Source organism: Entelurus aequoreus, linkage group LG02 (genome assembly GCF_033978785.1).
Source record: "Entelurus aequoreus isolate RoL-2023_Sb linkage group LG02, RoL_Eaeq_v1.1, whole genome shotgun sequence".
Classification (NCBI taxonomy): Eukaryota; Metazoa; Chordata; class Actinopteri; order Syngnathiformes; family Syngnathidae; genus Entelurus; species Entelurus aequoreus.
Genome location: NC_084732.1, coordinates 73,203,186 through 73,220,685, shown reverse-complemented (window position 1 = coordinate 73,220,685; position 17,500 = coordinate 73,203,186). Strand labels below are relative to the sequence as shown.

Sequence of the window (17,500 nt, the reverse complement as noted above, 5' to 3'; positions counted from 1 at the left end):
GCAAGACGTTTCTGTGTGCAAAAGTACTTCCAGAAGACTGCCAGACAACCCTCTTGTCTGCAAACTTCCTGCCAGGGAATTTGGGTATTAAAAGGCACAAAGGGGCTAAAATTGTCCAATTTCCGTTCATGGAGCTGCTATTCAAATGTGCCACATATAGATTGATAGCAAGCTACTGGCGTGAAAGGTTGCAGAGACCATTTGGCATGTCCTTTTGAATGATTGCAAAGCTGGGACTTGCACGAGACGTCCCAAAATGGCCCACTTGTGTATGGGACAACACAGACAAAGTAGTGTGTCATGACACGGGAGACTGGGGGCAGAATGACACAACGATACTAAATAAAGAGCGAAACGACTTTAAGATGATTGATTTTGATGTGCGTCCATCTGTTTGTTAGCGCACCATTTCCTGCTTCAGCGCGGATGACGTAAAAGATTATGAAAGGACGGACTGTGCTATTTTTGATTGTAGATTCCTTGGACAGTTTCCATTGACAGTATAGTAACTCAAAAGAAAATACATGGAATATTTCCCATAACTTCATTTACTTGTGGAGGAGTTTCCACAAGTAAATTATTTTGAGGAAAAAAAATGTTTTAATGTAAATACCATTTTCATATTAATCAATCAATCCATCAAAAATGTACTGACAGTACAGGCCAAAAGTTTGGACACACCTTCTCATTTCAATGGGATTTCTTTATTTTCATGACTATTTACATTGTAGATTGTCACTGAAGGCATCAAAACTATGACACCTGTGAAGTGAAAATCCTTACCTCTTGAAGCTCATCGAGAGAATGCCAAGAGTGTGCGAAAATGTAATCAGAGCAAAGGGTGGCTATTTTGAAGAAACTAGAATACAAAACATGTTTTCAGTTATTTCACCTTTTTTTGTTAAGTAAATAACTCCACATGTGTTCATTCATAGTTTTGATGCCTTCAGTGACAATAAACAATGTAAATAGTCATGAAAATAAAGAAAACGCATTGAATGAGAAGGTGTGTCCAAACTTTTGGCCTGTACTGTATATAGCCCTTAATCACAAGTATCTGAAAGGGCTGCACAAGCCACAACGACATCCTCGGCTCAGATCCCTCATAAGGGCGAGAAAAAGCTCTACCCAATGGGAACAAGGAGAAACTTTAGAAGGGACCGCAGATTTAGGGACCCCCCCATGGGTGACTGGGTGGATACGGTTAATAATGTGAGAGTCCAGTCCATAGTGAGGCCAGTTGGGGATCATTTTCAATGAAGACAAGTCAGCAGCGCAGAGACGTCACCAACTGATGCACAGAGGAGTGGTCCAAATTTCCCAAATTCTCAAATTTCCCAAATCCGTGGAGGCTGATCGGTAGTCACCTGATAACCTCTCCACGCAGGAGACGAGGGCAGAGCAGAAAAGAGCCAGCATATCAACTGGTCTAAAAAGGGGTCTATTTAAAGGCTAGCGTATACAAATGAGTTTTAATATGGGACTTAAATGCTTCTACTGAGGTAGCATCTCTAACTGTTACCGGGAGGGCATTCCTTAGTACTGGAGCCCGAATAGAAAACACTCTATAGCCCGCAGACTTTTTGGGCTATGGGAATCACTAACAAGCCGAAGTTCTTTGAACGCAGATTTCTTGCCGAGACATATGGTACAATACAATCAGCAAACTAGGATGGAGCTAGACTGTGTAGTATTTTATACGTAAGTAGTAAAACCTTAAAGTCGCATCTTAAGTGCACAAGAAGCCAGTGCAGGTGAGCCAGTATAGGCGTAATATGATCAAACTTTCTTGTTCTTGTCAAAAGTCTAGCAGCCGCATTTTGTACCAACTGTAATCTTTTAATGCTAGACATAGGGAGACCCGAAAATAATATGTTACAGTAATCGAGACAAGACGTAATGAACGCATGAATAATGATCTCAGCGTCGGTGGTGGACAAAGTGGTACACATTTTAGCGATATTAAGGAGATGAAAGAAGGCTGTTTTAGTAACACTCTTAATGTGTGACTAAAACGACAGAGTAGAAGGTAATAAGATAATACCCAGATTCTTTGCCGAGTCGCTTTGTGTAATTGTTTTGTTGTCAAATGTTAAGGTGGTATTATTAAATAAGCAGGACGGATAATCAACATTTCCGTTTTCTTAGCGTTAAATGCGGGACATCAATTGTTTAATTTCATTAAGACACGCCTCCAGGTGACTACAATCCGGCGTGTTAACAGCCTTAAAGACCTTTGGCAGTCGAGTGGTCATTTTGTTGAGGTAAACAGAATACATTTCGAGATCCACACCTTGATTCAGAACCTTGCCAAAATGTTATGGGTTTTTCTAATTACTAGATGTTAGTCTTTGCGTAATTCTACTAACTGAAGCACAAACAGATCAAAATCGCCTTCCTCAACTTTCATGCTTGTAACTATTTAATTACTTTTTTTGAAAGGAACCCTTTTTTGATTCTACAGTCAGTAATCTCACCAGCTGCTTGGAATTTGCACAACCCAAAATCTATTTTAACTGCAATCCCCAAATTACAAGCAGTCCCCGTGAGCAGTAATTGAAGAGTTGGGCACCCACAATGTCCTCATGTTGGGGGAAAAAGATGTTTCTTTAGGATTATGAAGTCATAACCACAAGCATAAACATGTTTGTTTACAGCAAACGCTTCATATGCAACTCTGTGACGTGAGTGCCGTATGAATTAAAGTGGGATACCAGCTGTGTTGACTGTGTTTGCAATTACAGCACTTAACAGCAAACTAGCTAATAGTGAAAGAGAGCAATGCTGCTCTGATGTCAATCACTCGTATGTGGTTAGAAAGAGGCTCGGAATTTGTTTATGTTTAAACTGCAATTGTCATGACCTGTCATCCAGGTCATGTCTTGTTTTGTGTTGGTTATATGTTTAGGTTTAAAGTCTATTTCTGTTTCAGCGCGTCTTCTTTTGTTTACGTTCTGGTTACTGGGGCGCTGATTTATCACACCCGCTAAAGCGTTATGCTTTTCACTGTATCATGCTAAACTAAGTTTTGCCTTGGACTTCCCATGCACCTCTGAGCAACATGCTGTTTTTGTATGTTTGCCTTGTCATTGGAGTTAAAGGACTTACTTGCACGCTGCTTTTGTCGCATCCTTGAAACGCGACCACTGCGACGACGTGACCAGAATGCTTAAAAAATGTTGTTAAGACTTATATTATTTGGGAATCTTTATAATTCATATTTTCTGTGGCTTCTCAGAACAGTTCCTGTATTGACAGGATCTATACGTCCCAAACACAGACCCCTTACATATCCAAATATTCAAGGGGACCCAAAGAAACAGAACAAAGGTTCAACAAACTTCAGGAAACTTGCAAATCTTAAACTAGTCTGTGTACAATCAATCCCCAATGTGTCAGTTATCTTCGTTGCTTTGCACAAAAGTCATGTTCTTTCCAAAATATGCCCCCTTGGAGGAAAACTTGCACACGTTGCACACAATTGCCAATTACTCGATCTTTAGAATTAAGATTCCCATACTCTCTGAACTTGCGAACCCAGTCAAAAATGCAGCTTTTTGATGATGGTGCATGACAGAGAAATGTTTTTCGAAAAATGGCTTGCGCTACAGTGTTTGATTTGTTGGAGGAATAGGCCTCTATGCAAAATGCATTTTCCATGGTTGACCAAGACATGTTGGGAATAATATCATTCCTATATTTCATGTACAAAGTTGACAAAAAAGAAAACAATTTAAATCAACAGATGTATTCAAAAATATGTGGGCTCTGGTTTTGGGATCATCCTGTAAATCCTAATAGTACAGTGAAACCTCAATTTACAAATTTAATTGGTTCTTGAACAGGGATCGTAAATAGAAAAGTTTATATATAGAAGCAAATTTCTCCATAAAAAAAAACAAAGTAAATATGAATAATAGCTTCCAGTCTTGACAAATGTCCATATTTCGGTGACAGTGTTATGAGGTCTGACTTTATCTTGGGTTTAGTTTTCAGAGCTCTTATTTTGGATCTACCTCTCCCTACCCTGAGCGCTGTCTCCCTCACCTGTCTCTGATTGGCCCTCCCTTATGTTGTACAGGTTGCCAATAAGCTGCCCTTCAGACAGTGCAAGATCGTTATGTAACTTTCACTGTTTACTTTTCTGTCATTGCTCTGTATGCTTCCTTGCTGCATAGCTCGCCTGCATAACTTTATATAGTATGCTTCCTGTGCACTCTGGGGTTGCACTATTGTTGAGGAATAAACTTATTCTTACCTGCCCCTTGTCTCCTGTCTCCGCATTTTGGCATCACAACTACGTTACAAAAGTTAGTACACTTTGAACTCAATATAAAGTGCAATAAAGTATTGTATATCAGACATAACAAGGGGGTGATGGATCAATTTTGTAATAAAAGTCAAAACAACGAGTGGAACTGTCCTCATTTGTAGCCTGCCAGCCTACTCACACATTGCCACTAGCCCGGTGGTGCACTCAGTTTCGAATCACAAGACTCCTTAAATTTAACAGACAGGTCACTACAATAATTAGGAATAAATCCACTTTATGTTGTTGAATAATTATGTTTGCGTGCAGGGGAAAGAAGTGGGAGGCAGTGTTCACAACGCTGTGGATACTTACTGAATGTTTCAAACACGCTTGTCCATTGCTTCTTTTTGACTCATATTGAGCAAGTAAAAACAAAAGGTCGTACGGTAGCTAAGGACAGCACTGCTTTGCTGATTGAATGAGCATAAAGATTGATCAGCCCGCCTACAATGGATGTGCTGCCGGTCACAAAATGGCTGCGCTGTAAGCCACAGAAAAGGTGGAAAAAACAGTGGTACACTGAGATGAAGTTCATACAACAAAGCAGTTTTTTATTTGTCTTGTGTTTGAAAAGATTAAAACAAATGTTTAATGAGGGGCCTGTAAATCGAGGTTCCACAGTGTTTGATTTGATGACTGTTTATCTGCATGCTATGGGTTTTTCCACAAACTGCCACAAAGACACCAGTGTGGGAGACGAAGAATAGCAATCCAAAGTTGTAATCCTTTCTGTGTATTATTTTTGTGCTATAAAGAGCAGATAATGGACACGCAAGGGAGATGAACAAGCCGAATTGTGCAACGGGGTTGACAAAAATGTTAGACAAAAGAGGAAAATAGTTGAGAGAAAGCCACAGAAAAGCTTTCACCACGGGAAGACATTCAGATCTCATGAGCTCATTGCCTGTCAGAGAACCTCCTCTCATTGCTCGGTTTGTCTTTGAGTCCAAACTGTTCAGAAAGGCTCAAGTGCATTTCCACACTTGTCTTTCTGCTTATGATGTATTTCCCATCAAGGCTCCTGGGGCCATTACAAGATTGAAAGATTTAGTTACACTTAGTGGCAAGTGTGGCTGGTTTTTAAGATAAGTTTATACATTGAAATAGACTGAATGGCTCTAGGACACCTCCAGAAATCCACTCAATTTCGATTGAGTGTTCCCTGGGACTTGAAAATCCCTGGAATGTGTAGTCTTGTTAGAGGTGGGTAGTAACGCGCTACATTTACTCGGTTACAATTACTTAAGTAACTTTTTGGATAAATTGTACTTGTGAGTGTAGTTTCAATGTAACATACTTTTTACTTTTACTTGAGTATTTTTGAGAAGGAGAAAACCTACTTTTACTCCGTTGCATTGAGATTAATTCCAATCTTTGCATTTATTTATATCACAATTATTTATAATTATCGATTTGCAAAAACATATTTGCTTCCGGCAGGCAGTGTCACATGACTCTGTTTCACTAATCGTAAGCAGGAGTGACTTTTGATTCCATTTCACAAATCAAACAAGCACAAAGTATAGCTATAGGAAGTTGAAATAGGTCAGTATTTTTAAATTATATGATAAAATAGAGACCTACTTACTTGTTTAATAAGTGTCAAGTTCTTCAGGTTTTTTCACAGCCGTGCCCAAACTTGAAAGGGCCAGTTGGACTCAAGAAGGACACAAAGGGACAAGTTGATCCTCTTTCCTTGTGATTTATTGATGTTTGATTTGAAGCAATAAAATAATGTGGTTTATCGTTGTAAATGAATGGATGAACAGAATGTATAGTGGAATAGTCGAATAGTCGAATAGTGGAATAGGTTGATAAACTTAACATAACAGAAAAAAACTAACACAGTGTTTCATAAACATACAACATAATACATGCTTTGTTTTTCTTTTAAATCAATCCAACCAAAATTAATTTCCACTGATAGGGCCTAGGTTTAATAATAAACTTAAACATTTCCAACAATATGAATGAAATGAAATTTAAACAATCCATCCTAATTATAAGAATACACTTAAACATCACTGATACATTCTTAAATTTACTTTCAGTCAACTAAAACAATTTTGTAAACATCAGTGAAATTATCTTCTTTAAACATTCTCCCTAGTGAAATTATCTTCTCTCCCTTGGTTTCCTCACCAGTTGCGTCTTCTGAGTCCACACAGGAGCTGTCTTCCTTCCTCTTAGCAGCATGTCAAAGAGGTGACTGACTGAAGCTCAAACATTTTGACCATGTGCTCTGAGCAGATGAACAGGTGAATTCAATCAAACCAATCTGTTGGAAGCAGGTGGAGATGTTCAGCCCTCAGCTCTCACTGTTGCCCCTTCAGGCCTGGAGTGTGCTCTACAAATCAGTGGTGTTTGTGCTGCTCTGTACTTTGACGTGACAATAAGTATCAGAATGTTCCCAAAGAAGACACTTTAATTACGTGACATGACCCCAGCACATTCCGACTGTTTGAGAGAACTGCTGAACAGAAACCTACAACAGTTGTCTAAAAAAGTGATTTTGTATGTCTCTGATCCTACTAACCACAAATATCTTTTAAACACATTAAAACATTACCAACAACATCAAAAAGCAGTGGAAACTTGTACTTATCTGTTAGATCCGTAGCTTTAAAGTTGCCAACGCTACCTTATTAGCATGTAGCATTCTCTTCTTCTACTGTATTTACATTCTAACATAGCTAAACAAGCTGAAATGACCATAATCGCCCCCGAGTGTACGAGAGGCACACTGCGTATGACCCTCGGTTGCATTAGAGAGCTTAAGAGCATGGAAATCAGAACTCCACATGAAGCTGTGAAAATAGAAGAAACTGAATTATTTGACAGATCAGACTTATTTAGTACATAGAGGCATACTGACTGTAAAAAGTGACATGACGTCAGACAAGACAGAAAAACAATCTTCAACGATTACTTCCAAACAAGAAAAAATAACCTTTGTATCATGTGGTGAGTGTCATGTGTGTCAATAGAAATCACATTTCGGCTTACAGGAATTCCACTTCCAACTAGAGCAATCATGTTGAAGTAAATTGTAAATTAATTTTATGTTTTACACACACACACACACACACACACACACACACACACACACACACACACACACACACACACACACACACACACACACACACACACACACACACGCACACAAACACTCATTATTGTAATTATTACCCACTTGAGACCTCTGAAAAATGCCTACTTCTTTAGGACCACCCTTTCTAGATATATACAGATTTGTATTTACAACATTAATAATATATACATACTATGCAAGTATAAAAAAGGTAAGCTTTTAGTTATTTTTTTATTTTTTGTTTGTAATTGGTTTCTAATCTTCATTATTTAATTCAAGTTATTACAGTATGTCTACATGTTTATTTAATTTTTTTAATTAATTTTGGCCAAAGGGGGCGCATTTCAATTTCTTACACACACTTATTATATATGTTGGCCAGAGGGGGAGCACTTCAAATTCTTACACACACTTGTTATTTCATGTGTTGACCAGAGGGGAGCACTTTTAAAATCGGCACACAGTCAATTTGAACAAATCCCTCTTTTTTGGGTTCACCCTAATTTTGATAGAATCAACCACCAGGGGTGCGAATGAGACATTCTCTATTAGATGCAATGGTTTTCCGTATTGGCACCATGACTTCGGTCCTAACTTGTTTACCTGTCCTCATATGGACGGTACTTTTCCTTGTTGATGTCTCAAGAAGGGTAGAAATACAAGAACACACACACACACACACACACACACACACACACACACACACACACACACACACACACACACACACACACACACACCAACCTCAATTGTGGTACAAGAACCATTAAAAAATAACTCCTACATAAATCACAAGTTAAGTCACAAGTTACTCAACTCTTGAGCAGTTACTCAAGTATTGAGTTAGCATACTTCCTTACTCTTACTCAAGTTATTATTTTGATGACTGCTTTTTACTTTTACTTGAGTCATATTATTCTAAAGTAACGGTACTCTTACTTCAGTACAATTTTTGGGTACTCCATCCACAGTGGTACGTTAACTTACGAGCTAAATTATTTTCACTGGTTATTGCACCTTCATGATTCAATTCCAGGGATTAAACAATACTTGGGTGACTTAGGCCAGTCTACTACAAACCCTGTTTCCATATGAGTTGGGAAATTGTGTTAGATGTAAATATAAACGGAATACAATGATTTGCAAATCATTTTCAACCCATATTCAGTTGAATATGCTACAAAGACAACATAGTTGATGTTCAAACTGATAAACATTTTGATGCCAGCAACACGTGACAAAGAAGTTGGGAAAGGTGGCAATAAATACTGATAAAGTTGAGGAATGCTCATCAAACACTTATTTGGAACATCCCACAGGTGAACAGGCAAATTGGGAACAGGTGGGTGCCACGATTGGGTATAAAAGTAGATTCCATGAAATGCTCAGTCATTCACAAACAAGGATGGGGCGAGGGTCACCACTTTGTCAACAAATGCGTGAGCAAATTGTTGAACAGTTTAAGAAAAACCTTTCTCAACCAGCTATTACAAGGAATTTAGGGATTTCACCATCTACGGTCCGTAATATCATCAAAGGGTTCAGAGAATCTGGAGAAATCACTGCACGTAAGCAGCTAAGCCCGTGACCTTCGATCCCTCAGGCATCAACAAGCGACATCAGTGTGTAAAGGATATCACCACATGGGTTCAGGAACACTTCAGAAAACCACTGTCAGTAACTACAGTTGGTCGCTACATCTGTAAGTGCAAGTGAAAACGCTCCTATGCAAGGCGAAAACCGTTTATCAACAACACCCAGAAACGCCGTCGGCTTCGCCGGGCCTGAGCTCATCTAAGATGGACTGATACAAAGTGGAATAGTGTTCTGTGGTCTGACGAGTCCACATATCAAATTGTTTTTGGAAACTGTGGACTTTGTGTCCTCCGGACCAAAGAGGAAAAGAACCATCCGGATTGTTATAGGCGCAAAGTTGAAAAGCCAGCATCTGTGATGGTATGAGGGTGTATTACTGCCCAAGACATGAGTAACTTACACATCTGTGAAGGCGCCATTAATGCTGAAAGGTACATACAGGTTTTGGAGCAACTTATGTTGCCATCCAAGCAACGTTACCATGGATGCCCCTGCTTATTTCAGCAAGACAATGCCAAGCCACGTGTTACATCAACGTGGCTTCATAATAAAAGAGTGCGGGTACTAGACTGGCCTGCCTGTAGTCCAGACTTGTCAACCATTGAAAATGTGTGGCGCATTATGAAGCCTAAAATACCACAACGGAGACCCCCGGACTGTTGAACAACTTAAGCTGTACATCAAGCAAGAATGGGAAAGAATTCCACCTGAGAAGCTTCAAAAATGTGTCTCCTCAGTTCCCAAACGTTTACTGAGTGTTGTTAAAAGGAAAGGCCATGTAACACAGTGGTGAACATGCCCTTTCCCAACTACTTTGGCACGTGTTGCAGCCATGAAATTCTAAGTTAATTATTATTTGGAAAAAAAAAAAATGTATGAGTTTGAACATCAAATATCTTGTCTTTGTAGTGCATTTAATTGAATATGGGTTGAAAAGGATTTGCAAATCATTGTATTCCGTTTATATTTACATCTAACACAATTTCCCAACTCATGGAAACGGGGTTTGTACATCAAGCCTTAGAAATTTGGGTGTAAGAGGATAATTTCACCACACCTAGTGTGTGTGTGACTATCGTTGTGACTTTAACTTGAAGAAAACAAGTTATAACAACTGGACAGCACAGTTATCGTAATCAGCTGTTTTTTTAAATGTTAAATTAAAAAAATTTTTTTTTTAATAATCAACCATTTTTAACACACAAAAGTATTGAAAAGTAGTACCGTTGAGTACCGGTATTGGTTCCCAGGTACTGGGAATTGCTACCGTATCGCTTCAAATTTGGAAGGTACCCATCTCTAGTCTGGCGTGGATTAATGGGAATTATATTATTTCTTGTGGGAACATTTGTTTTGGCTTTCGTACGATGTGGTCTTTGACTGACCTTTTGGACAGATTACTTAAAAGAGGTACCACTCCACTGTATCGGCACCCTAAAAAGCTTTCAAAAATGGGTATGTTGTGCAGACTAGCTGCTGCACAACACCAAGGCCGCGGAACACAGACATGCGGCAGGCTTACACACACACATGCAACCACAAAAAATATACGCCACACACACATACCCCACCCCCTATCCAACGCCCTTGACGCGAATCCCCTAGGGGTGATGGACGGCTTGGCAGCGTCCGAGGAGCTGCAGCCTGCCACCGTAGCCCCCACTCCCTCCCCTCTGTTGCAAGTCTCAAGATGTATGTTGTAATATGTATATGTGCTTTGCTATAGAGGTATTTTCCCACTCCAGACTGGGCCCCCTTAGGAGCCCAGTCTAGATTGTATTTTTTTACTCATCCTCCCCCAGCGTTTACCTTTTTCCCATCTTTTACGGGGCGCTTAGTGGCGACCGATCAGCGTTCCTGTTCTGTAACCCTGTACACTGTTTGTTTGTCTATTCTTGAACGGGTTTGTGCTGAAAAGAAAGTTTTGTTGTAGTTGAGCAATGACAATAAAGACCTACCTATCTACCTTTCAGAGACACCATCCCTTCTTCACATCCCATTACAGTCGTGAGCTTTTTATTGGTTAAAAGAAAGTATGGGGCCTTTATTTGAACAAAAGTGAAGCTGCAGTGATAGAGAATGTCAACTATGCAGCTCCACTGATAAACAATCAGTGTGGTTCTCTCCCTGAAACAGTAGTTTCCTGATAAATCTTGTGGAATCTCCTTACGTAATTTTATCCCACGTCACATTCATGCATGGAACTGACAATCGCCATACTGTTTACTCTGTTGTGTTGTCATTTGCATTGCAACATACAGTAAATCCGCCTTGTGTCCTCATATCACCTTTTTGTAAACGTTTTGGTAGTTAGTTTTCCTCAACATGACTGCACAATTTTTAAAATGTTAAACTCAACAAAATCAATGAGTATGGGTTGAGCTGCCGTTGCCGGCACCAGAAAGCTGACTGAACATTAGAGAGAGCTGAGTGGGGCAAGGAGTGAGAGCACATCAATTGCAAATGATCCTAGCGCCCACACACACAAGTTCACCCAGGTCAAACTTGGCTCTATATTACACCTAAAGGCTCAGGCAGCAGTGTAAATATAGATAGTACCTTCTGAGCAGGAGAACATACCCATTTTTTTTCTTCCTTCTGGTACTACTTTCACTTTGCGTTGACAGTTTCTAATATAATTTATGCACCATCGGTAAAATGTTCTACACAGATATATTAATCAATTTCATAGGTGGTTAGTCATGGTGTAAATGTGTTGGAATACGTTTTGTCAACGTCGTCTGCACTGTCTTTTTTTGGAATTACACCCATAGCCCGTTTGTGAGACAATACCCCATGTCTTTCACTTTTATGTGCATTCTAAATAGTGAAAAACTGCTAGTACGAGGCGGCTAACGATACAGATAATTGGGATTAATCCATTAGTTTGATAAAGCGCTCTAAAAATACATCAGAAAACTGCCACCAAGGCTCGATATACCCGCATAATAACCAAGCCATAGCGACATTCTTATTTTAAGAGCTAACACCAAGGAACTACTTTTCTGGCATTGTGACACATCGCCTTGCTCGCACTACTCCTCTGACCGCAAGCGAATGTCCAGCAGCTGGCTAGCTTGAGCTGCTACTAACGTTGGTTGCAACACACCATAAAATAAGGAAGAAGAGGTTTGAGCTGTTTCTGCTGCTGTTACCGTATTTCCTTGAATTGGCGCCGGGAATATGGTATTCGCATGCCTAGAATTACAGCCGGGTCAAACTCGTTTCGCAAAATAATTAGCGCATGCTTGGCACTTCCGCCGGGTCAAACATGAGTCATTAAATGACTCCCGCCTCCTGGTGGTAGAGGGCGCTAGTGATCCTTCTTGCGACTGCTGGTACTGCAGAAGACCTGTGCTGCAGAAGAAGACAACAGCAGCAATAGTGCACAGCCATTTATTTTACCATGGAGGATTACATATCTAAAATAAAACCGTTTTCTAAACTGGACTTTCAATCGAAGCAGGAGGTAATACTTAAAAGGAAGATCTCCATCGAGACAGAGAGACTTTTAAAACTGAAGGAAGACTTCTATATCGATGCTTTTCTTCAAAAGGAGCTGGCATGGACTCATTTATACCTAAAGGTAAGACCATAATAACGTTTTGTTTTATTAAATGTGCTTTTCATGATAAGGTAAGCGCCGGAGTGAGAAGAGGTTTTAAAATAATTACCGCATGCATGGCAATCTCGCCTGCTTTTGGTAAACGCAGGGTTGAGAATGTTACATACGACAAGGGGAAGGAGACGGCACGACAACAGGAGGTCTAGCTCAACGGGTTTTATTTGAGCTTGCGTGCGCCGCAACAGAGAAGAGGTTTTAAATTAATTAGCGCCCCTGCGGCTATTCAAGAAAATACGGTATATTGTCTTTGAGTTAGAAAAAAATTACATATTTAAATTCACATGCTACCAACTTGATTCTACACTTGGCTCTCATAAATTTTAACTCAGAATAAGACATTTACAGCATCGCTAGGAACCTTTTTTTTCTAAGGAGTGAAAATTATTCTGAATTTAGTAGCACAAGGAATGTACATGTGCTGAAAGATACAACCATCCCATGAGTCGGAATCCCAGTGAGAGCGGACATTATAAGTCAATGTTTTATGTTTTTATTTGAAATAGCAATAGTGCTACATGATAACGTTCCAAGGCTCTCGAGGTGACTGCAAACACAGAAAATGTGTTCTTCGCTGTTGTTTTTGTTGTTGACATTGATTCACAGAGCGCTTAGCAACGGACGTTACCGTTTTATGCGCTCTGTGAAATCAGTGCGCCCAGGGAGGAAGTTACAGTAATGACATTTATCAATTGTACACAGAGTGTTAGAAGATCACACAACCGCTAATAGTACACACATTTTTGCAGTTCGCACATGCTGTTTAGCTCGTGGTATTTGGATCTTAGTAGATCAGATTCTATGTGTTTTGCTAGCATCTTCCTTCTGAATCATGTTATTTTCACACATAATTTGAAGGACTAAGCAAAATACCCTTGAGGAGCGAAAGACAGACAGGACTTGCAAAAAAATATTTAGTATGATGATAAAGGTGACGCTTTAAACAAGGAAGCAACGCACTTCAAGTGTTGCTTTAAAACACGCCTCGCGAAATGTGGCGATTAGTATTGCCTACTTTGCTTCAAACTTAGGTAAACATTTAAATAATAAGCATTCAGATCTGCACAAGGAGTTATAAAGAGTGACAGGTAATAATGTAGTTGTTACATCTGTCCTGCTGTTCGGCTCCGGTGCAGACCGTAGTAGAGGAGCACAGGGGAAGCGCTCCATTCAGTTAACTTTACCCCGCAATGGGTCTGCTAAGATCTGCCAAATATAAGCGGAGTTAAAACTGCCCAATTAGCAATTGACATTCTCGCAAACACACATAGTGTATGCTCATAAGTAAACCAGCTCCCCTGTTGTGCACATGTAGATACGTAACATGTAGATACGTAACATGTAGATACATAACATGTACATACGTAACATGTAGATACGTAGACGCGCACACAGCTCCTTGGATTGATGCCAAATATTAGCGGAGTTAAAACTGTCCAATTAGCAGTCAACTAATGCAAGTGAAATGACTATATTTTGTAACAAATTGCTACAATGTTTTTTTTTTATCTTTAACAAATGTGTTTTTTACCTGCTACATGGCTTATCTGGGTACATTTATCCATAGTTTTGTTTTTAGTACTACTTAATAATTGTATTTTTTTTCCAGCAGATACCAGGATTGGCAACCATAAATCATGAAGCATTTAATATAATATTGATAAAGCTTTTTATTATATTCTGATCTATTCCTTGATTATGGCAGACTATATGTACCGGTAATATGGACAATTGTAAATTGTTCTTTGAGTGCAAGAAGAAAAACACAATGGGTTTAATGCCCTTTAATTTATATTTTAACCTTCTAAAATTGTTTTTTGAGTACAATAGGAAACATATGTTCATCGTATTGTCCCCACATCTGCGGTCCCTTCCAAGGTTTCTCATTGTATCCCATTGGGTTGAGATTGTTCTTGCCCTGATGTGGGATCTGAGCAGAGGATGTTTTTGTGGCTTGTACAGCCCTTTGAGACACTCGTGATTAAGAGCTATACAAATAAACTTTGATTGATTGATTGACTGATTGGTTTCCTGCAGCTCTGCAAGGGTGGGGGCACACAGGAGCATGCAAGGTTTAAAAACAACAACACTGAAGATAATTAATATTTTGCTCATAATGTTAACTTGTCTGAAGTAATGATCGACCAGGATGACAAAAACATATAAATAAGTGATCAAACTATACAGGGAAATAGGCAACAGTTCCGTAGATGACGTCACACCAAGAGGGGGCGACATATCTAGTCTGGCGATAGAAAGAGGGTGTTCCAAGTACAATTTGGTTATCTACAGATTACTCAAAAACGATCTGATATCATGGGAAATGACTGCCAGATAAATTTTCAGGAGCAAAATATACATAAAGAGAACTCGTTAGTAAAATGTCGGTCATCTGGATGCTATGGATCCTTTAAATTATAATGGATTAGATTTATATCGCGCTTTTCTATTGTTAGATACTCAAAGCGCTCACAGAGAAGTGGGAACCCATCATTCATTCACACCTGGTGGTGGTAAGCTACATTTGTAGCCACAGCTGACCTGGGGTAGACTGACGGAAGCGAGGCTGCCAGTTTGCGCCTACGGCCCCTCCGACCACCACCTACCATTCATTCATCATTCATTTCACCGGTGTGAGCGGCACCGGGGGCAAAGGGTGAAGTGTCTTGCCCAAGGACACAACGGCAGCGATTTTTGGATGGTAAGAGGCGGGGAGCGAACCCGCAACCCTCAGGTTTCTGGCACGGTTGCTCTACCCACTACGCCACGCCGTCCCGTCTACCCACTACGCCACGCCGTTAGAATTTATATCTGATCTGTGATGGCACAAGCAAGCTGGGAATAACTGCAACTACTAAATATACAGTTATGGAATTAAAGGCCAAATTAAACGTGTGTCCATAGGGCATTGGGAAAAGAGGCTACTGGCTCCTAAACTGGGACACAGGCTTACTGTACTGTGGAAGTCCAATTGACAGGCTGGCAATAAACAAATCAATGCAACAGACTGGAAAGATGTGCATGAGTGACCTTTTAATGAATATCTGACATACTGTGTGCAAGGCCAAACACTTTCCCAACATGGATGCTGTACTGCAGCAAACATGAATAATCAAGATATGATTTTAAATATATCTACTGGTGTATGTGAAGATAAGATGCACATCAATAACTGCCTCATTCATTAACAATGGAAGGCAATTATTGCTGCTGATGTAAATACGTGTGCTTGGTGCACCCTTCATTTTTCTATTCACTGTACCTTCTGATATTTGGTAGTATTTTTCATTAAATACACATTAGTAAAACACAGTCTTATAGTACCAATAGAGAGGAAAAACAAGTTGACTTTATATGCTTATGTGTGTTTCATTGTATCCATTAAACCATATCCAATTGTATTTATAAATGGTTGATTTATATAGGCTGGTAAGGTAAAGTTTTGTACCTGACAAGTTTCGGCTATCTCGCTTAAATATAAATCAACCATTTATAAATACACATTAGTAGGCTAAATGAACCTCTTCAACACATATACAATTGTCTTTACAATCCGCAAAGTACCGTATTTTTCGGACTATAAGTCGCAGTTTTTTTTCATAGTTTGGCCGGCTCAGGAGCGACTTATGTGTGAAATTATTAACACATTACCGTAAAATATCAAATAATATTATTTAGTTAATTCACGTAAGAGACTAGACGCATAAGATTTCATGGGATTTAGCGATTAGGAGTGACAGATTGTTTGGTAAACGTATAGCATGTTCTATATGTTATAGTTATTTGAATGACTCTTACCATAATATGTTACGTTAACATACCAGGCACGTTCTCAGTTGGTTATTTATGTGTCATATAACGTACACGTATTCAGCCTGTTGTTCACTATTCTTTATTTATTTTAAATTGCCTTTCAAATGTCTATTCTTGGTGTTGGGTTTTATCAACTACATTTCCCCCAAAAATGCGACTTATACTCCAGTGCGACTTATATATGTTTTTTTCCTTCTTTATTATGCATTTTCGGCCGGTGCGACGTATACTCCGGAGCGACTTATAGTCCGAAAAATACGGTATGGGAAAACACTGTTTAAAGTACCACTGATAGTCACAAACACACTAGGTGTGGTGAAATTACCCTCTGCATTTGACCCATCCCCTTGTTCCACCTGCTGGGAGGTGAGGTGAGCAGTGAGCAGCAGCGGTGGCCGCGCTCGGGAATCATTTTGGTGATTCAACCCCCAATTCCAACCCTTGATGCTGAGTGCCAAGCAGGGAGGTAATGGGTCCCATTTTTATAGTCTTTGGTATGACTCGACCGGGGTTTGAACTCACGACCTTCCAGTCTCAGGGCTGACACTCTAACCACAAGGCCACTGAGCAGACAACACCAAATACCACAAATTCAGTCAGCCATTTTGAATATTCCACTGCGAACACCTTCGGCTATTTTCGGAGATTGACATCACTGTAGTAACACTTCTACACTCGGACCATCATATTGAAATAGGCGAACATTTAAAAGAGATGTGCTGTTTATCATTCACAATTCTTATGTAAGACAAAAACATATGCTTGGCTTTCTTATGCATTTGAAATCGTAAATAAATAGCTAACAATTGAGTCAACAGATCAAAAGGTCCTCTGTTACGCTCATTATACCCTCTCTAAAACATCTAGAAAGCGCTAACAATATTCCACTTACATGTCGTGACCTGAAAATTAACCAAATGTGAGTGATATTGTTATTATAAGCGCCAACGCAGATGGACTATTTTAGCAGCGCACTGATAGCAGCGGGCTAAAGCTAGCTTACACTGCTATTGTAGACACACTGAGCCGACGGCTGCTTCTGGTTTGTCTCAAACTTGTTAAA

General features: G+C 39.6%; 1 protein-coding gene and 1 long non-coding RNA gene across 4 annotated transcripts in view; one reads left to right on the top strand and one right to left on the bottom strand.

Moving 5' to 3' along the window:
* Positions 1-6,518, bottom strand: part of LOC133638967 (uncharacterized) — a 23,901-nt gene extending 17,383 nt beyond the window's left edge. Inside the window, exon 1 of the long non-coding RNA XR_009823715.1 lies at positions 6,455-6,518. This is a non-coding gene — a long non-coding RNA (uncharacterized LOC133638967). The remainder of the gene's footprint in view (positions 1-6,454) is intronic.
* Positions 1-17,500, top strand: part of coro2ba (coronin, actin binding protein, 2Ba) — a 117,082-nt gene that overhangs the window by 19,758 nt on the left and 79,824 nt on the right. The gene's annotated exons all lie outside the window — the stretch shown is intronic.